Here is a 21399-nt window from a genome sequence, read left to right as displayed (position 1 = left end):
TGTCTACCTGGAAGCTCTTCTGATCTTCAACCAGCCCATTCATCCCACAAGCATTCCAGGAGAGAGCGGGAGGGGGAGGGGGAAAGCAACTTCACAGACATTCAGAGAGGGAGAGGAGACAAAAGCAGGATGTGGGGTGTAACAGACCTTTTGAGCATAGAAATCGCTGCTGTTCCTTCAACAGCAGGGACAGGCCACTAGGAGCTGAGAAAAGGAAGCCATCATGTTTCTGCCTGGCTTTGAACCAGGGACCTTTTGCATGTTAGGCAAACGTGATAACCACTACACTACAGAAACTCTGTCACGGGGCTGTGCCCTTCCCTTCATAAGAATGGCCGTACCGGGTCAGACCAAAGGTCCATCTAGCCCAGTATCTATCTACCGACAGTGGCCAATGCCAGGTGCCCAAGAGGGAGTGAACCTAACCAGAAATGATCAAGTGATCTCTCTCCTGCCATCCATCTCCACTCTCTGACAAACAGAGGCTAGGGACACCATTCCTTACCCATCCTGGCTAATATCCATTAATGGACTTAACCTCCATTAATTTATCTGCAAAAAGAACAAAGAGAACATGTGGCACCTTAGAGACTAACAAATGTATTTGAGCATAAGCTTTTGTGGGCTAAAACTCACTTCATCGGATGCATGCAGTTAAAAATTCAGTAGGAAGATATATATACACACAGAGAACGTGAAAAAAATGGGTGTTGCCATACACACTATAACGAGAGTGATCAGTTAACGTGAGCTGTTATCAGCAGGAGAAAAAACCTGATGTTGGGAGGGGAACAGGAGAAAGGACAAAGGAAGCAAGAGATGAAGAGAAAGGAGGGATCAGACAGTGGATGGAGCAAGAGGTGAAACAAAAAGGACAAACCCTTATGTCCCCAGTGATTCTAAGGGACAAAATCCCAGGTGCAGAATAAAATTCTGCCTCCTTAACCTCGTGTTTTCCATGCCTAGAATTCAACTCTCACCAGATGGCTCAGACTGAACAGGTTTCAAACCTCCAGGAGGCTCTTACCTTCTAAACAGGGACAGCTGTTTTCTAGTAAAATCACTAAAAGGGAAGGAGAAAACTCGAAAGAGGTTCCTCCTGGCGCTCACGTCCGTGAACCCGAATACTCCCTCAGTCCTCAGAGAGAGACCTGGAGAAGGAGACTTGCTGGAGCAAAGCCACAGGGGTCTCTGAGGTTTCCCTGGCCCCTAGCCCCTGTCCTGCCTGGCTGATGTCAGCATCTCTCTGTGAGGTCACCACCTCCCCACCACCTTGGATCAATAGGCTGAGGTCCTGCAAAAGGCCTTTGTGATGTCACTGCCACACCCCTCCCTTGCTGTGCCAATGTCCTGCCCCTGGCCAGGCACTTTGCAGGTTTGAGCTACTCCCTGTGGATCACCCCACTCAAGGAGCGTTCGTTCTAAGCAGCAAGCCGGCTAGACAGGGAAACATCAGACGCTGCTCCCAATGCTACACTCAGTTTTTCAGAAATTAGTCGACTTTATGGCCAGAACAGACCATTAGAGCATCTAATCTGACCCCCTGCATATCACAGGCCTCCTGTATGGCACAATAACTACTTTGGGGGCAAATACATTCCAGAAAGGCATTTAGTCTAGATGAAATGACATCAAGAGATGGAGAATCCACCATTTTCCCTGGTAGCTTGTTCCTGTGGTGAATCATCCTCGCTGTTGAATATTTGTGCCTTTGTTGTAATATGAATTTGTCTCTTTTCATCTTCCAGCCATTGGGTCTTGTTATACCTTTCTCTACTTGATTCAAGAGCCCTTTAATTCCCAAATCTTTTCTCTCCCTGAAGGCACTTCAACACTTCAATGAAGTCACCTTTCAATCTTCTTTTGATAAGCTAAACAGGTTGAGCTCTTTCAATAGCTCACTAGAAGGTAGTTTTCTCCAGCCCTCAGAACCTTTGGTGGCTTTTTGCTGCTCTAGCTTCAATTTCACAATATCTTTTTCAAATGGGGACACCAAAACTGGAGGCTATTCCAATGTCAGTCTCACTGATGCCGTGTCAGCTCCTGTGACGTTATTGACATGATCTGTAACTGTATAGATCACCATTGCAACCACTGTTCTATATTTGCAGCCAATATTGTAGAAAGGTTGTCATGTAAGGGATCTATGGAGAGGTTCTGATTGGCTGATTATAATGATGCTAAAAGAAACCAACAGGACTCCACTGGCCATCACATACAGTCCCCAGCTCCAACTACAGAACCAGTTTCTCCTCCCTTGGTTTTCACACCTCTACTGCTAGAACAGGCCTCATCCTCCCTGATTGAACTAACCTCATTATCTCTAGCTTGCTTCTTGCTTGCATATATATACCTGCCCCTGGAAATTTCCACTACTTGCATCCGAAGAAGTGGGTATTCACCCACGAAAGCTCATGCTGCAAAACGTCTGTTAGTCTATAAGGTGCCACAGGATTCTTTGCTGCTATCTCTAGATGTGTATCATTTTTGTAGTTGACGTTATTAATATTGGCTCTATGCTGTCTGTATTTCAAACTTGTGATCTGCTTCTGGGGAACACCCTGAGTTCTGCCTAGCCTGCTTGATGGCCCATTAAGGACCATCAGCTATACAATCGACCCACTGAGAGAAGGCAGATACGCCTTGTGACTCAGCAAGGTCTGCAGGGACCTGCCTATGGACAGAACTCTAAGGTTTTTCTGTGCCACGTGCTTGGGACAAAGAAAGCAAAGACAACATGGCAGGAGACTATAAAAGGCTGATGCCTCGTCTCCATCTTGTCTTCAATCCTGCTTCTTACCTCTGGAGGGACTTTGCTACAAACTGAAGCTCTGTACAAAGGACTGAATGACTCATCCCAGTGGGGGATGTACTCCAGAGACTTGATTTGAACCTGCAGCTTATTCCATCACTGCTACAAGCCTGAAGCAAGAACTTTGCCATTACTGGATGTGAAAGGTTAAAATCCATGTGCGTTTTGTATAACAACCTGGTCTATGGATTGTGCCACCTCTTTTCCAGACCCGAAGTCCAGCGTATGGTCAAGGGACCAGAGGCCTAGCAAATAGTGACCAGCTAAGAGAAAGCTGGGGTAAACAGAAAGCCTTGCTTGCTAAGATAGGCCTGGTCAGCAAATTGCCAAGTGTTGGAGCTAAGAACTAAATAATTGTGTCTTATTCAGAGTTGCAGATTGAGCAAAGAATCCCTGTTCCTATTGTGTTAGTCTCTTCTGTAGGGAGACATTCTTCCCACAGATCCAACCTTGAGTTTATGAAAAGTTGTCACATGTCAGTATAAGATATGGCATCCTTCCACCTCCCTTCCAAGGGACCAATGCCTGCCTAAAGACACACAGAAAACAATCTTTATTGCCATAGACTTTCACTGTTTCTTTGCTTTGACCCCTAGGAATGTACCTGTTTGACAATCAAAGGAATTGCTCCATTCCTATGGACCTCAAATCAGAATTCAACATATATATTGTATACTAATAACATATTATCAAAGTATTAATGAAATGTTAACTTGCTAACTTGAGACCATGGGTGGAGACATTATATAACCTGTTAACCATTGGCTAATGTGCTATCTTGTCTTGCTGCAAAACCTATCCCAGGGTTTGGAACTGCCTACTCCGTCACTTTCCCCCACCCTTGGAAAATCTATATATTCTATTGTAATTAATTAATTAATAGTGTCTCTGAGTCTAATAAGCCCACTCCGCCATCACTGTGTGTAATAAACTCCTATTCTTGACCTCTACACAATGGAGATTTGTGTCCTTCACAGATACCTGCTGAAGAAAGAGGAGATTCAGCATCCAGCTTTGCTGAATGTGTCTCCTCTCCCCACAGCTTGGTGATTTTTGAGGAAATGGAGAAGACTGCCTTTGCCTAGGTGTACATTGCTTGCAAAAGAAACAGGTCTTTTTGGTGACAAGAGTTGAAAGGAGCCATTAGACAAATGTGGAGACAGGAAAAATGTCCCCTAACTGAACTGGCATCTCTGGATACTGAAGCCACAACACAAAGTGCTAAACAGTATATGAGCATGGCTGGTGTCAGAAGAATCTCTACCAAAGCCTTTCCCACCAGCAGGGGCCTCTCTGTGCACAGAACTCCTGGTAGTCTGATGGCTGCAGGCAGTGGAGAACTCCATTTTGGCATCTCTTTGTCGGTGAACATCTGCAGTGGCTGTTTAAAGGTCTCTGGATAGTGATCTTTGGGAAGAGCTGGCTGAAGTGACTTCCTAGTAACCAGTATCAGAAGGGTAGCCGTGTTAGTCTGGTTCTGTAGAAGCAGCAAAGAATCCTGTGGCACCTTATAGACTAACAGACGTTTTGCAGCATGAGCTTTCGTGGGTGAATACCCACTTCTTCGGATGCAAGTCCTAGTAACCAGGAGATCCTGGCTTGGCCTGACAGTTCTTCCTTGCAAGTCTTGAGGGAAATGGGGAACGACTGTAGTTTGGAATTTGCAGGTGTTGTCCTGGACCATCAAATGGAACTGTTGCAAGTACTTTCTTGAGGCAGGCACCATGGCTTAGCTGGTTAAAGTACCTGTTTAGTAAACAGAAGATCCTGGGTCCAACTCCCAGTGGTGCCTTGTTCTATGACTTTTGTCTCCTCTGCTCACATTTTCCTGTGTCTTTCCGGGAAACAGAAGAGACCTCCCTTGGTATCCAAGTAATTGCTTGCTAAGGAAAAGGTTTCTTTGGAGAGAAGCATTAGAAAGAATTAAATCACAAGCCTGGAGTTGATGAAAAGGTTGCTGTGACTGGCATTAGCATGGTGGTTGCTTCAACTGCAATTGCTGCAACACAAGAGCCTGCACCACATGTCCTTGTGATTCGCTGGGGATGTCTGCACACAGATGTCATGTCATCTTCCTTTTGATTGTCACTGATGAAAAATGGAGCCGCTGGGAGAAAAGTCCCAGAGGCACCTGCCAGGTAAAGTGGAGGTTAGAGATGCAGCACCCAGTAGTGCCTTGCCAAATGTGTCCACTCCTCCCACCTTTTGGTCAATCTTTTGAGGAAACAGAGAGGACTGCCTCTGCCTTGCAATGCAAATGCTTCCAAAAGAAACCGGTCGTTTTTTCTGACAAGTGTTGGAAGGAGGCACCTAAGAAACGTGGAGACAAGGAAAAGGTCACCGTAACTCAACTTGCATCCATGGCTCTTGAGGCCACAACGCAGAGCACTAAGCACTGTACGACCACAGCTGGGGACAGAAGGGTCTTTTCCAAAGGCATTTTCCACTTGCAGGGTCCTCTCTGTGCGCAGAATTCCTCATCGTTTGATGTCTGCAGGCACTGGAGATCACTATTTTGGCATCTCTCTCACTGTTTCAGTGAACATCTGCTGTGGTTGCTGAAAGTCTGTGATGGGATCTATGGGATGCAACCTGAACAGTGGGACCCCTGAGCCCTGTGTCCCACTGCCTGGGCTCCCTCTCACACGATGATGCTGTGAGGAGCTGTGAATCTCTGGCAGATATTGCACTTACACAGACATCCACAGGTAGGGACACATCCAACTGTTACATGAATGCTTCTCCCAGCCACTCATAACACTAATGACAGAGAGCCTCCCACCAATTCCCCCCAGCTCTGCAGCCTTGCACCCCTGGATCATACCATCTTGCCTTAATCAGAAGCCTGATCAGTGTGAGTTTATTACGCAGGGTCCACTGTGAATAGTACATGAACCAGCCTTGTAATGGAGCTGAGATTTCCCAAGAACTTCAAGCAAAATACACTAGTTTAAGTACAGCGTAAAACAGATTTATTAACTACAGAAAGATGGAGTTTTAAGGATTATAAGTGGTAGGCATAAAAGAGCAAAGTTACCGTGGAAATTAAAGATAAATTCACAATCTAAACTTTACACCTGATTACACTAGGCCGTAGTTCGGTTATGCGCACAGGACGGCTTAATGCTCGAGCTGCAGCACATGTTGGGCAGGCTTAAGGCCGGGCTCCCCACGACAGGAGAGAAGAAGAAGACTCGGCCCCTGGAAGGGGCAGGCTGGGGCTTCCTGGATCCCATTTGCTCACAGCCAGCGCCCTGCCCCCACTCCCATGTCATCAATGGCGCCCCCAGGTCAGCCAGAATGGAGCAGCGGTTTTCACTGCACCAAGTCCACTTATGGCTTACAGGCAACTCCCAGACCCACCATCTCGGCCAGAAAGGAGCCCACTCCGCCTCGCCATTGCTGCTTTTCCGTCCCCCCAGAACCCCGCTTCTCCTGGGCTGCAAGGAGCCATCCCTGGGAACCCAAGAGGCAGGCACATGATTCTGCCTCCCAGCAGCTAACCGCACCTCCCCCGGCTTTGCAGAACGAATGGTGATGCTCTACTAACCCCTTTTAGCCGCAATGATGTGCTTACTTTCTGCCCTGCCTTCCTCAGCTCGACTTTCCTCTTTTGCCCCATTCCTGCCTCACTTCCTCCTTTGGCAAGTCACGCAGAGGAGGCCAGCAGGAAGAGCCAGCCTCCACCAGCCAACCTCCTAGGGCAGAGGAGGCCAAGCCACAAGCCTCCAAAAGGTGATAGGCCGCACTCCTCTAGGTTCTCCAGCCTGACACCAAGGTGCTTTTTCCACTGCTGTCAGTACCCTCTGTCATGCGGGGGTTGGAGTTATCCCAGGGACAGGCCAATAGGAGAAGGAGGAGGCCTTCCTGAACAGCAAGGGGATCTGGCAAAAGGAAGCCAGCATGTTTCTGAACCAGGGACCTTTTGCGGGTTAGGCAAATATGATAACCACTACACTACAGAAACTCCATCTGCTTGGCTGTTGCTCACCCTGGCACAGACTGATGGACAAACCTGGAGAAAGTGGTGACAGCCCTTCGATGGGTCACCTGGCAGAGCAGAGGACTGGAGCGGGCACTCAGGAAGTCGTCCTTACGTCGCCCTTGTGACTCCAGCTTGAGGGAGAGCTTCTTTTTCTTCCCCTTGCTGACAAAGAGCAAGAGAAGAATGAAAGGTCAGGTGGGCCAACTCGGTGCAGAAGCCCATGCTGCCTTTTCCTGCTGCATAGCCTGAAATGAGGGACTCGTGGCAGTTAAAGGAACTGCTGCACTTTCAGAAAACATCCCACCCGTGCACACAGGGGGATAGAAGAGCCTGTTAGTCTAGCACGGTCCCAACTGAACTACTTCAGCAGCTGCTCGGTTTCTTTTTGGCCTCCTGCTTTTCTGTCTGGGATGTTGTTGTCAGCTGTGGCACAGAAAAAGGACGTCATTGCGAGCAGCCCATGAAGACAAGATTCACTTTTGCCCTCCTTGCTCGGCTTTACTTGCTTCCTCGCCCTATTCCTGCCTCAGTTCCTGGGTTTCCTGAAGGCGACGGGGGGCCAGCAGTACCAGGAGGAAGTTGGGCAGCTAGACCCTGGTGGCAAAAGTCCTGCCACCACTTGCCACCCCACTCTCTTCTCCCAGCATCACATATTGGCCACCAGGGACTTGGGGCCCAGCAGCGCAACGGAAGGCAGTGGACAGAGCCACCCTCGCCTTGAAGCTCCGGCTCATTAAACCACATCTTCAGTCGCTGATGGCCAATGAGAGACTGACATCGCTTGCTATTTTAGCACTTGGAAATGCCATTGGCCAATCTTTGGATCTCTGTAATGCTGCGCTTCAGTTCATGGGGGAAAGGCGAGAGAAGCGACCTTTCAACTAAAGGCCTGGGGTTAACATCCTAACGCTGTCTGTCTCCGACTGTAACACTATTTAATACCGGCCCACCCTGTGCTGGTGAGTGCTCCATTGCTAGTTGTTAGTACATTTCAGTTACTGTCAAAATTAAAAAGTTTCTATATGCTTAAAGAAAATGCATTTGTTTTATTTGCTTGTATATGGCATGAATAAATACAGGTTTACAGAACCTAGCCTGCAAATTTATCATCTTATATGACAGAGAAAATCATGCATCAAAATTGTGCGTCAAAATCATGAGCTGAGCTACAAATGCAATAAAAATAAGATATTCAAAATTTTAACATATGGGGCGGGGGGCACCGAAGACACGTATTGCCTGGGAGAGGCACTTGGTCTAGGGGAGGCCCTGTCAGGGAGAACAGGAGTTAGTGCCAGATGCCTATTTCCAGGCTGTAATCTGTGGGCGCCCTGCTCTGGGGGAGGGATCGCGGTAGCCCAGACTCAGGGCTGGAACAGGCCCCGGATTGAGGGGGTGGCTGCAGGGTTTGCAGCGCTCTGATGTCTCAGACAATGTGTCTCTCCCAAATCCTCAGCTCTGCGTCCCCAGAAGGCTCCTGCGCTGCCTCAGCTCCTTTCACATTCTACAGCAAGGAGCAGCATCAAGGGTCAGGGATGAGCCATAGGGCACTAGGTGGGTGGCTGAGGCTTCAGGAGCCCAGAGTGTTTGCCTGTCTGGGCATTTTGGCTGAGACCTCAGGGACACAGTGTGAGGCAGAATCCCAGGCATCTGTATGAAAGGAGCATAAGGACATAAGGACGTACGAACAGCCAGACTGGGTCCATCTAGCCCAGTATCCTGTCTTCCCATAGCGGCCAAAGCCCGGTGCCCCAGAGGGAATGAACAGAACAGGGAATCACCAAGTGACCCATCCCCTGTCACCTATTCCCAGCTCCTGGCAAACAGAGACTAGGGACACCATCCCTGCCCATCCTGGCTCAGAGCATGTCCTCCATGAATCGATTTAGCTCTTTTTTGGAACCCTGTTATAGTCTTGGCCTTCACAACCTCCTCTGGCAAGGAGTTCCGCAGGTTGACTGTGCGTTGTGTGAAAAAATACTTCCTTTTGTTTGTTTTAAACCTGCTGCCTATTAATTTTATTTGGTAACCCCTGGTTCTTATGTTATGAGAAGGAATAAGTAACACTCCTTATTTATTTTCCCCACACCAGTCATGATTTTATAGACCTCTAGCATATTTCCCCTTAGTCATCTTTTCTCCAAGCTGAAAAGTCCCAGTTTTATTATTCTCTCCTCATATGGCAGACACTCTATACCTGCAGTGATGAGCTGCCAAAATCTTAACAACGGGTTCCCTATAAAAAGTTCTGATTTAACAACGGGTTCCCTATAAAAAGTTCTGATTTAAGGTTTAAAAGTTCTGTCTTGCATCCGAAGAAGTGGGTATTCACCCACGAAAGCTCATGCTGCAAAACGTCTGTTAGTCTATAAGGTGCCACAGGATTCTTTGCTGCTTCTGATTTAAGGGATATTCGTCCACTCATTATATTCAGCAGTTCCTGGAGCTTCATAGAGGACAGAAGATGCTTTTGTGTGGGATTTAAAGCCTATTTCAAACCCTTGGAGGGAGAGCCCTATAGGTCTTGGCTGCAGACTCAGTTCAAATAGGCAAACGGGGATATTTGCAGTAACTGTATAACAGATTGAGGAGGACAACTGGGGAAGCTGAGAAAATAGCAAAATGAGAAACCCTTGGAGACAATGCTGAGGACAGTCTCCGGCTCAATGTCCACCCAAGCAACACCCAAGAAGGAGTCCACTCAGAGTCTGACAGAGAAGGATGTTCCACACAAGCAGCCCTTCTCAGCCTGTGGATTGCTCACCACCTGGAATGAGTTGCGGATTAGCTCCTGGCTGAAATCCACCATTGCACCTTTCACAAAGGCCAGGCTGTCCACATCCACAACAACACGAGCACCACCTTGTTCAAACAACCTGTCATCAGGATTGATAACTGTGTCCAAGGAAAACTTGTACTGGAATCCAGAGCAGCCACCTCCCTCCACCTGCAGCCTGAGAAACTCAGACCCTTCTATAATCTCCAGCAGCCTCTTCACACAGCTGTTGCTGAGGTAGATCTGTCCCTCGCTAGAGTCAGACACTGGTTGCCCTGGCTTAGAAGAGGATGATGCCCACTGCACCCTGATGCTTGGTACATAGGGGAACGGCCGGGTCAGGCGCCGCAGCGGGGCTTGGCGGCGCCGCACGCTCTCTGCACGGCAGGGGCCGGGTGCTCGGGCGAGGCTCCAGGAGGGGAGCTGCAGGCGCTCAACAGCCGGGTGGCGCGGGGACGGATATGCCGCCCCGGCCGTGCGGCGCCCCCCACACGCGCCAGGGACGGAGAGGGGACCCCGGGCTACTGTCCTAGCTCCACCCGAGCCAGTAGGGGGTGGCCTGTGGGGCCAGGCGGTGGCTCTTCTCCCGACCTGGGCAGCGGGACTCGGGAGCATCCGCTGCTGCAGCTCCCACTGCCGCGGAGGGAGGAAGCGGCTGCTGGCCAGGCTCGGCGGCTGCAGCTCTGGCGCCCACGAACCCCCCAAGTCTGGGCCTGCTGTGGGGACCCAGCGGGCACACCGCGCGCGCCCAGCCCCTGGCCAGTCGCGTCTGGGCTGACTGCCCAGCTGGTGCAATGCCGCGGGCGGCCCCGGAATAGGGGCAGCAGGCTCCAGCCCCCCCAGGTCCCACAGGGGAACGAACGGGGCTGGGCTGCCTATGCCTCCGCCGTGGGATTGCACCAGCTGGGCAGCCAGCCCAGACGCGACTGGCTAGGGGCTGGGCGCAGCGTGCGTGCATGCTGCTGGGTCCCCGCAGCAGGCCCAGGTTCGGGCCCGGGCGCCATGTGCTTGGTCACGTCCTCCCCCCGCGGCAGTGGGAGCTGCAGCAGTGGCTGCTCCCAAGTCCCGCTGTCCAGGTAGGGAGAAGGGCCGCCCCCCTACTCTCCCTCCAGGTGCCAGGCCGGACTCATACTCACCCCAACTCCGTGCTCCCCTGCATCTCCTGGGCATGGCGTGCTTGGTAAGAGGCGGGGATTTGGGGAGGGAGCCAATGGGGCAGTGAGGGGGCGGGGATTTGGGGAGGGATCCAATGGGGGAAGGAGGGGCGGAGTTGGGGCGGGGGAGGGTGCGAGCCCTTTCGGGCTCCGGAGCCTTTGCTTGTTTGCCCAGTGACCCGACCTAACATTGGTCGGGACGCGGGACAAACAAGCAAATATCGGGACGTCTGGTCACCCTATTCGCAACGGTTCACACGAACCGTTTGCTAAAATTAGACGCCGGACAGAGAACTTTAGCATCCGGTTCTCTGTCCGGCGTCTAATTTTAGCAAACGGTTCGCGCGAACCGTTGCGAACCGTCTGCAGCTCACCCCTGCATACCTGTTTCTGAACCTTTTCCAATTCCAATACATCTTTTTTAAGATGGAGCGACCATATCTGCACGCAGTATTCAAGATATGGGCGTACCATGGATTTATACAGTGGCAATAAGATTTCCTCTCTTATTCTCTATCCCTTTCTTCATGATTCCCAACATACTGTTCGCTTTTTGCCTGCCACTGCCCATTGAGTGGATGTTTGCAGAGAACTATCCACAGTGACTCCGAGATCTCTCACTTGAGTTGGAACAGCTATTTTACATCCCATCGTTTTATATGTAGAGTTGGGATTATGTTTGCCAATGTGCATCACTTTGCATTTATCAACATTGAATTTCATCTGCCATTTTGTTGCCCTTTCACCTAGTTTTGTGAAATCTCTTTTTAGCTCCTCCCAGTCTGCTTTGGACTTAACTATCCTCTGTAGTTTTGGATCATCCGCACATTTTGTCACCTCGCTGTTCAGCAGATCGTTTATGAATATGTTGACTAGTCCCAGTACAGGCACCACTAGTTACCTGTTTGCATCCTGAAAACTGTCCATTTATTCCTACCCTTTGTTTCCTAGCTTTTAACCAGTTATTGATCCACGTGAGGACCTTCCAGAGGTGAACGTAAGCTGGTACATTCCGGTATGGGGTCCTGGCAAGAGCGGGTACGCTGTGCCAGCCCAGCCCGGCTTCCCCAGTCTGGTGATTTAAAGGGCCCAGGGCTCCCTGCAGCCTCCCAAGCCCCCCTGGCAGAGCCCCGGGGAGCAAATCACTGCCCTGGAACGCTGCTCTCTCCGCGCTACCAACACAGAGCAGGGGCAGCGGGAGCTTCCTTACAGTGGGGGGGTCACTATTGTCTGAACTGTGGCACTCCCATGACACCCCTTCCCCAAGGACCCACACTCACACCACCTCTCCCCCCGAGGCCACACCCACAGAATGCCTCTCCCCCCCCCCCCAAAGACTCCCCCTTTCCCCCCCTCCATCATTTGTCCTAACAGCCAGTTAAGAGTGGTGGGGCCACGGCCCTCTAAACCCCCTGTTCCAGCACCCCTGACACAGAGCTCAGCAGCAGCGGTGTGTGTGTGTGTGCGACAGAGGCTGCTGTGCTGAGCTGAGCCAGTGAGGGAAGCGGGGGCTGATGTTGGGGCTGCCCCCTCCCCCTGCCTCAGGCCTGGTTGCTTGCAGCAGCTGTCTGAACATAGAGACAGTGTGCGACACACTCCCTCTCCCCACACACACACTCCCTCTCCCCACACACACACACACAGTCTCTACCCCGCCACGCACACTGCAGTTGAGAAGCAGCTGGCAATCCAGTAAGATGCCCGTGGAACGGTGGGATAGAGAAACCTGCATCATGTGATGCTGTACCAGCCCATGAGGCATTGCAAACCCTTCCCAAAGCAACCTGCAGCCAGTTGCACAGCTACCCACAATGCACTGCTCTCTGTGGCCATCCAAGATTCTAGCGTGGATGTGCTCTGGTGACACAAGGGGCATAGTGTGGACATGCAGCAGCTGTTTAATTAAAACACTTGAAAGCCACATTACCCAATAGTGTAGACACAGCTGGAGAGTGAGACAAGAAACAGCTCCCTTGAAACTAAAGAACCACAACTTTCTCCATAGTTGGCAGGATTCAAACCTGCACAGGGAGACCCCAATGGATTTCTAGTCCACCGCCTTAACCACTCAGCCACAACTACTTAGTTGAGATGTGTCTCTCACCGCACTCTAGTTCTGTTCTCACTGAGTGATCAATTCCAGTTGTTTCTTCAGACCAGCTTCCACAACACACACACTGCTGTGCCATTGTGTAAGTGTGTCCATGGCTGAACTGCAAGAATTCCTGCTCATTTCCCTTCTGGCTGGAGCATGAGGAGAGTGTGTTTGTGGTCAATGACGTTGCTGTAGATTGTTGTCCATTTCCTGCCTTGATCATTCAGACAGTCCCTTTCCTGCCATATCCCCAGCACAGCAGCGATTGCAATAGCAGGGGGCAGGTTTTCTCTGGGGCACTGAGATTTGTCAGGGGGTTGGTGGCTCCTTTCTTTCCTCACCCTGGAGTAAACTCAGCTTTTAATTCCATCCTTGATGTTTCAAGGAATAACAACAGACGACCGAGGAAAGAGGTGGACAGGGCGGGTCTCAGGGGAGGGGCAGAGAGGTGGGGGCGGTGGGCAGGGTGGGTCTCAGGGGAGGGGCAGAGAGGTGGGGCGGTGGGCAGTGCGGGTCTCAGGGGAGAGGCAGAGAGGTGGGGCGGTGGGCAGGGCGGGTCTCAGGGGAGGGGCAGAGAGGTGGGGGCAGTGGGCAGGGCGGGTCTCAGGGGAGGGGCAGAGAGGTGGGGGCGGTGGGCAGGGCGGGTCTCAGGGGAGGGGCAGAGAGGTGGGGGCGGTGGGCAGGGCTGGTCTCAGGGGAGGGGCAGAGTTGGGGGCGGTGGGCAGGGCGGGTCTCAGGGGAGGGGCAGAGATGTGGGGGCGGTGGGCAGGGCGGGTCTCAGGGGAGGGGCAGAGAGGTGGGGGCGGTGGGCAGGGCGGGTCTCAGGGGAGGGGCAGAGAGGTGGGGGCGGTGGGCAGGGCGGGTCTCAGGGGAGGGGGCAGAGAGGTGGGGGCGGTGGGCAGGGCGGGTCTCAGGGGAGGGGCAGAGAGGTGTGGGTGGTGGGCAGGGCGGGTCTCAGGGGAGGGGCAGAGAGGTGGGGGCGGTGGGCAGGGCGGGTCTCAGGGGAGGGGCAGAGAGGTGGGGGTGGTGGGCAGGGCTGGTCTCAGGGGAGGGGCAGAGAGGTGGGGGCGGTGGGCAGGGCGGGTCTCAGGGGAGGGGGCAGAGAGGTGGGGGCGGTGGGCAGGGCGGGTCTCAGGGGAGGGGCAGAGAGGTGGGGGCAGCAGGCAGGCCTTGGGGTAGGGGGTGGAGAGACACAAGGAGGCCTTCAGGGAGGAGAGGAGCGAGCGGAAGGTGGACCAGCAGGCCTCAGCCACAGTGGAAGAGCCGGGCTGGGAAGTGGCCAATGGGAGTGAGGGCGGAGCACAGGTGGGGCCTCGGAGGGAGGAGAACGAGGGAAGGGGGTGGAGGGGGCAGGGCCGCCCAGAGGATTCAGGGGGCCTGGGGCAAAACAATTTCGGGGGCCCCTTCCATAAAAAAAAGTTGCAATACTCTAGAATCCTGTGTTCTCCTGGGGGCCCTGCAGGGCCTGGGGCAAATTGCCCCACCTGCCCCCCCTCTGGGCGGCCCTGCCCTCAGCCTCCCCTCGTAAGTCCCCTGCCCCCTAATCATTTTTGTTGCCCTCCCCTAGACTCTCTCCAATTTGTTTCTGTAGTGCGGTGGGGGGGGGCGCGAAAACTGGACGCAATGCTCCAGATGTGGCCTCCCCAGTGCCGAATAGAAGGGAATAATCACGTCCCTCGATCTGCCGGCAATGCTCCTACTGACCCAGCCAATACGACCAGGTACCCATATTGAACGCAGACCCAGCAATATTTGATAAATTGGTTACTGTCCATTCAGGAGGTTATTTCCCACCTATTCATAAATAATGAAGATGCTCTAAGCGGAGGGGAGAGAGCTGTCCCATCCGTGTAGTTAATCCATCTCCCCGAGAGGTGGTAGCTATGTCACTGGGGGAAGCTATGTGGGTGGGTGTGCAAGCTGGGGTGTTTACATGGATCTATAAGTTTAATCAAACCCCATTTTTAAAAGCACTGTGGTCTGGGAACAGAACAGGAGATCGCTGAGGCAGGGTCTGTCCTTCAAAATCTTTAAGATCTCTGACTTACCTACACAGCAGTCATGGGGTTATAGCTCAGTGGTAGAGTGTTTGACTGCAGTTCAAGTAGTCCTTGGTTCAAATCCAAGTGCTCCCTTACAAACCTCTTCCTTCAACAAAAATAATGGCATTTCGATTATGTTCAGGAGTTCCACTGAATAGGGATCCCTGAAATGAATAGAAACACTCAATGTTTTCCTGTGCAAATGCATAAAAACCTAGCAAACATGTGCCTTCACTGAAATCAGTTCCAATCCTCTAAAGGATTAAAGAATCCTTATTGAGGTTGCAGGAAAAAAACATCCTGATGTGTAGAAAGAATAGTAAATATGGCAGGCGACCAGCTTGGCTTAACAGTGAAATCCTTGCTGATCTTAAACACAAAAAAGAAGCTTACAAGAAGTGGAAGATTGGACAAATGACCAGGGAGGAGTATAAAAATATTGCTCAGGCATGAAGGAGTGAAATCAGGAAGGCCAAATCACACTTGGAGTTCCATCTAGCAAGAGCTGTTAAGAGTAACAAGAAGGGTTTCTTCAGGTATGTTAGTAACATGAAGAAAGTCAAGGAAAGTGTGGGCCCCTTGCTGAATGAGGGAGGTAACTTAGTGGACAGAGGATGTGGAAAAAGCTAATGTACTCAATGCTTTTTTTTGCATCTGTCTTCACAAACAAGGTCAGCTTCCAGACTGCTGCACTGGGCAGCACAGTATGGGGAGGAGGTGACCAGCTCTCTGTGGAGAAAGAAGTGGTTCAGGACTGTTTAGAAAAACCGGACGAGCACAAGTCCATGGGGCCGGATGCGCTGCATCCGAGGGTGCTAAAGGAGTTGGCGGATGTGATTGCAGAGCCATTGGCCATTATCTTTGAAAACTCATGACGATCGGGGGAGGTCCTGGATGACTGGAAAAAGGCTACTGTAGTGCCCATCTTTAAAAAAGGGAAGAAGGAGGATCCAGGGAACTACAGGTCAGTCAGCCTCACCTCAGTCCCTGGAAAAATCATGGAGCAGGTCCTCAAGGAATCAATTCTGAAGCACTTAGAGGAGAGGAAAGTGATCAGGAACAGTCAGCATGGATTCACCAAGGGCAAGTCATGCCTGACTAACCTAATTGCCTTCTATGAGGAGATAACTGGGTTTGTGGATGAGGGGAAAGCAGTGGATGTGTTATCCCTTGACTTTAGTAAAGCTTTTGATACAGTCTCCCACAGTATTCTTGCCAGCAAGTTAAAGAAGTATGGGCTGGATGAATGGACTATAAGGTGTATAGAAACCAGGCTAGATTGTCGGGCTCAACTGGTAGTGATCAATGGTTCCATGTCTAGTTGGCAGCCGGTATCAAGTGGAGTGCCCCAAGAGTCGGTCCTGGGGCCGGTTTTGTTTAATATCTTCATTAATGATTAGGAGGATGGTGTGGACTGCACCCTCAGCAAGTTTGCAGATGACACTAAACTGGGAGGAGTGGTAGATACGCTGGAGGGTAGGGATAGGATACAGAGGGACCTAGACAAATTAGAGGACTGGGCCAAAAGAAACCTGATGAGGTTCAACAAGGACAAATGCAGAGTCCTGCCCTTAGGACGGAAGAATCCCATGCACTGCCACAGACTAGGGACCGAATGGCTAGGAAGCAGTTCTGCAGAAAAGGACCAAGAGGTTACAGTAGACGAGAAGCTGGCTATGAGTCAACAGTGTGCCCTTGTTGCCAAATAGTCTAACGGCATTTTGGGCTGTATAATTAGGGGCATTGCCGGCAGATCGAGGGATGTGATCATTCCCCTCTATTAGACATTGGTGAGGCCTCATCTGGATACTGTGTCCAGTTTTGGGCCCCACACTACAAGAAGGAGGTGGAAAAATTGGAAAGAGTCCAGCAGAGGGCAACAAAAAATGATTAGGGGGTTGAAGCACATGACTTATGAGGAGAGGCTGAGGAAACTGGGCTTGTTTAGTCTGCAGAAGAGAAGACTGAGGGGGGATTTGATCGCTGCTTTCAACTACCTGACAGGGGATTCCAAAGAGGATGGATCTAGACTGTTCTCAGTGGTAGAAGAGGACAGAACAAGGAGTAATGGTCTCAAGTTGCAGTGGGGGAGGTTTAGGTTGGATATTAGGAAAAACTTTTTCACTCAGAGAGTGGTGAAGCACTGGAATGGGTTACCTAGGGAGGTGGTGGAATCTCCTTCCTTAGGGGTTTTTAAGCTCAGGCTTGACAAAGCCGTGGCTGGGATGATTTAGTTGGGGATTGGTCCTGCTTTGAGCAGTAGATTGGAGTAGATGACCTCCTGAAGTCCCTTCCAACCCTGATATTCTATGATTCTATGATTAGATGCTCTAATGGTCTCTTCTGGCCATAATTTCTGAAAAACTGAGTGTAGCTTTGGGAGCAGCGTCTGATGTTTCCCTGTCTAGCCGGCTTGCTGCCTAGAACGAACACTCCTTGAGTGGGGTGATCCACAGGGAGTAGCTCAAACCTCCAAAGTGCCTGGGCAGGGGCAGGACATTGGCACAGCAAGGGAGGGGTGTGGTAGTGACATCACAAAGGCCTTTTGCAGGACCTCAGACTATTGGTCAAAGACTATTGGTGGGGAGGTGGTGACCTCACAGAGAGATGCTGACATCAGCCAGGCAGGACCGGGGCGAGGGGCCGGCGAAACCTCAGAGACCCCTGTGGCTTTGCTTCAGCAAGTCTCCTTCTCCAGGTCTCTCTTTGAGGACTGAGGGAGTATTCGGGTTCATGGACATGAGCGCCAGGAGGAACCTCTTTCGAGTTTTCTCCTTCCCTTTTAGTGATTTTACTAGAAAACAGCCGTCCCTGTTTAGAAGGTAAGAGCCTCCTGGAGGTTTGAAACCTGTTCAGTCGGATCCATCTGGTGACAGTTGAATTCTAGGCATGGAAAACATGAGCTTAAGGAGGCAGAATTTTATTCCACACCTGGGATTTTGTCCCTTAGAATCACTGGGGACATTGGGGTTTGTCCTTTTTGTTTTACCTTTTCCTCCGTCCCTCCTTTCTCTTTATCTCTTGCTTCTTTTGTCCTTTCTCCTGTTCCCCTCCCAACACCAGGAGAGGGGTATGTGTGTGTGTGTGTGTGTGTGTGTGTGTGTGTGTGTGTGTGTGTGTGTGTGTGTGTGTGTGTGTGTGTGTGTTGCGGGGGAGTGCTCTGCAGCTCCCACTGTGGGAGGTCCACGCAAAAATGTGGGGCTGAAATAGTGCTCGGGCAGTGATCCCCATCAGTGACCTGGGCCATCCTTTGGGCTCTCTGGTGAGAACCCTCAGCCTCCCGCCCTCAGTCTCTACCCTGATTGGCTGAGCAGGGGATTATTGACAGGGAGGAGACTCAGGTCCTTGTTGTTCTCTTTTAAGACCAAGGAAATAAGTCAGAACCAGTTCTGTGTTTGATGGATTTTGCTGCTTCTCTGCATTAATGGTCTCTGAGCAGTTCATGATTCTCTCTAACATTGCAGTTCTCAAATACTTGCTTAATAATTCCTGTGCACTGTTGTTGGTCTGTAGCTCATCAGAGCATTTTATTCAGGTCATTCAATGTCTGAAATTCAAGATCCGATGGTTAGTTTGAAAATCAGGGCTCTTGGGTCCTATTCCCAACTCTGCCACTGACTGGCTGTGTGACCTCAGACAAGTCAATTCTCCTTTCTCAGCCTCAGCTTCTCCCTGTTTCAAGTAGGGATAATAATGATCTGCTCCTACCTACCTCAACACACTCACTGTTCCCCAACACACACACTGTCTCTCCCCACACACACACACAGTCTTCCCACTGCAGTTGAAAAGCAGCTGGCAATCTAGTAGGATGCCCCTGGAACAACGGGATAGAGAAACCTGCATCTCTGAAAGTGCAGCCATGGAGACACCACGCACCAGCCTTCCCTAGCAGGGGCAGGGGGGCGAGAAGGGACGTCATCCGAGCTCCCTGCATCCAGGTCACTTTCCTCAGCCGGGCTGTGTCAGGGGAGGGCAGAGAGCAGCAGCTTCTGATGCTCCCCTCACAGCCCAGCCCAGGTGGGGACAGTGACCAGGACGCAGGGAGCACATAGTGCTGCTCCTCGCTCCCCCCAGCCTCTGTGGGGCCACGGAGGAGCATTGGGGCAGGGGAGAGCAGTGAGCACCTTTGCACGGCCACACGGTGCCCTTTGACCCCCTGGAGCCCTGGGCGGCTGCCGGGGGCCCCACCCCTAAGGCCGGCCGGGCTCCCCAGCACGAACAGCAGAGACACAGGGAGACTGGCCACCCACTGAGCAGAGGTAGCCTGGGCGGCTCGTAATGGAGGCTCGGGGGGGCTCAGCCTCCCCAAACCTTGCGTCGCCAAGGGGACAGTGGGGCCCATGACTAGGGGCCCTGGTGAAATTGGGCCCCCCTGGGAAAGTCTCCCCCATGTCGGCCCCAGGGCTGGAGGAGCTCCCACTGCCTGCTACGGCCCGGGGGCTGCAGCAGGGCACAGAGCTTCTCTGGTCTCGGGGCTGCAGCAGGGCCGGGGTAAAGGAGTGACAGGGTGGGGCCAGTGGGGGAAGGGGTGGAACAGAGGTGACAGTGGGTGGGGCCGTGGGTGGAAGGTGTGGAAGGGGGCGGAGCCACACACAGAAGTGGGGGGGGGCAGGGTTCCGGTGCTGGGGCCCCCGCACTTGTTCTCCCTTTCCCTGGGCTTTGGCATCACTAGCCCCTGCTTAGCGAGTAGGGGTCAGTGGTCCCCAAAACGTGGGGCGTGACTCCTAGGGGGACACAGAGGAAGATTGATGGGGGCACCTCAGGGCCTGAGCCAGCCCCCATGGAGGGCAGGGAGGGAGCCCCACTCAGCCCCACTCTGTCCCAGCTCTTCCCCAACCCCACCCTCAGCCTGGGCCCCTGGCTCCCAGCCCGGCCTCGACCCCCTTACCCCTGTCCGCACCCCTCTCCCCAGCAAGCAACGGCCCCACTCCCAGCCCCGGTTCTCGACCGCGGCTTCCGAGGGGCCACAGCCATGGATACGAGGGCGCAGTGTGAAATGTTTGGGGCCCACTGGGTTAGGGTGACGTCCTCAATCACTTCTCTGCAGTCCAATGAAAGCGATTCCTCACCCACCCACCCCTCCGTCAGGACGGCCTAGGTACGTTCCGCTGCCCTTCGCTCGTACAGGAAGGAGAATAACATTTCATTGCACTCAATGCTAAAGTGATTTGTAACCCACCACCATCCCAAACTGGTCATTTTGGGGAAGCGGCCCCATCATGCTGCATAGCTAGGCAGAGTAGGGGTGTCTGTGCAAACACGGCCTGTTCCTGAAGTCTTCCCCCAGCTCCTCACTAGATGTGAGGGGGGAGCTCATTCAGCCCCTGCTTATGCTTAGTATTTAAAAACTCCTTCGTGTCCCTATCTCTGCCAGCCTTAGATTTCTCCTCCTGTCCCTGTCTTAGCAGCTCAGATGAGGTGGCCGAGTGGTTAAGGTGATGCTGTTAATCCATTGTGCTCTGCATGCATGGGTTCAAATCCCATCCTCATTGGATGCATTTAGTTTTCACTCTTCTTTATAGACAACCATCTCCCCCCTTGGTACAATGACAGATCAAACAATGTTGCTTCTTGCAAACAAAAACCTTCTCAGAATCTCAGCTGCCCCTCCCCCCTTGCTTCAAATAAAATGTCTAAATCCCAGATTTCTAAAAAAATTCTCTAGTCCGGCATTTCTTAGTTTTTATCTCAAAAGGGAACAGCCTCATAATCTCCCCCAAACACCCTGGGACCTCCCCAAATAATTAAAATACCCCCAACCTGAGCAAGGCCACAACAGTGAACCAGAGCTAGTGTCTAGGCCAAGCTGTTCTGAAGGAGACAACTCAACCATTTTCTCCCTGCTTCCCTTGGCAAAGTCTGACTGAGAAAACAAAATTCCCCAAACTGAAAATTTTCTGCTGAAAAACCACTACTAGTCTGTTTGGATTGTGTCTGAATGTACTATTATTATTCTCTTCTGATTTCTGAATCAGTTTTGTCATCCAGGTGTATTTCCAGCTGTTGAGTTGTGGGGGAGAGAGGGCAACTCATGATGTCTCAACCCCACCTTTCATAGTTTCTTCCAACTGGCTAGGAAGTACCTTTGCTAGGATGTGAGCCAAGCAGTGTCCATTGTCGCTGTGCTATTGTTAGCCAAAAGGGCCCATTTCTCCCCGGAGCTCACCTGATTACACCAAGGAGGCACGGAAGACCAGGAAGACAAGTACCATAGCTTTATTGATCGATCAGCTGAGCGGGTGTCCTCGTCTCGGCTAATGCCCGAGAGAGTCACACCTTACATGGCCTGATGGGCTTACCTTTATACCCCGAAACAAACAACTTTGTTGACGTCTTATTTACGTTATTTGGCTAACCTTATGGACCCTGTAAATGCATCTATAGGGAATATTAGAGTACATAGAATACATATATCAATCAAAAAGGAATAAGATATGCATAGCTGTCACGGATACATCCATCATGATAAGGGTGCAGCTGTGCGGATACATTTATCATTGTAAGGAAGACATAAGATATCTCCTTTGACCTA

The 21399-nt window shown here is 51.6% G+C and overlaps 3 non-coding genes across 3 annotated transcripts; 1 reads left to right on the top strand and 2 right to left on the bottom strand.

The window, feature by feature from the left end:
* Window positions 1-224: 224 nt before the first annotated feature.
* Window positions 225-297, bottom strand: TRNAV-AAC. The gene has a single exon. It is a non-coding gene; the product is annotated as a tRNA-Val (tRNA).
* A 4233-nt stretch (window positions 298-4530) lies between these two features.
* On the top strand, window positions 4531-4604 carry TRNAT-AGU. The gene has a single exon. It is a non-coding gene; the product is annotated as a tRNA-Thr (tRNA).
* Window positions 4605-12727: 8123 nt separating this feature from the next.
* TRNAS-AGA lies at window positions 12728-12809 on the bottom strand. The gene has a single exon. It is a non-coding gene; the product is annotated as a tRNA-Ser (tRNA).
* Between the last annotated feature and the right edge of the window lie 8590 nt (window positions 12810-21399).

The sequence above is a fragment of the Mauremys mutica genome, unplaced genomic scaffold, assembly GCF_020497125.1.
Source record: "Mauremys mutica isolate MM-2020 ecotype Southern unplaced genomic scaffold, ASM2049712v1 Super-Scaffold_100183, whole genome shotgun sequence".
NCBI lineage: Eukaryota > Metazoa > Chordata > Testudines > Geoemydidae > Mauremys > Mauremys mutica.
The sequence above is the reverse complement of the archived record's forward strand: the minus strand, read 5'-3'. Positions and strand labels throughout refer to the sequence as shown.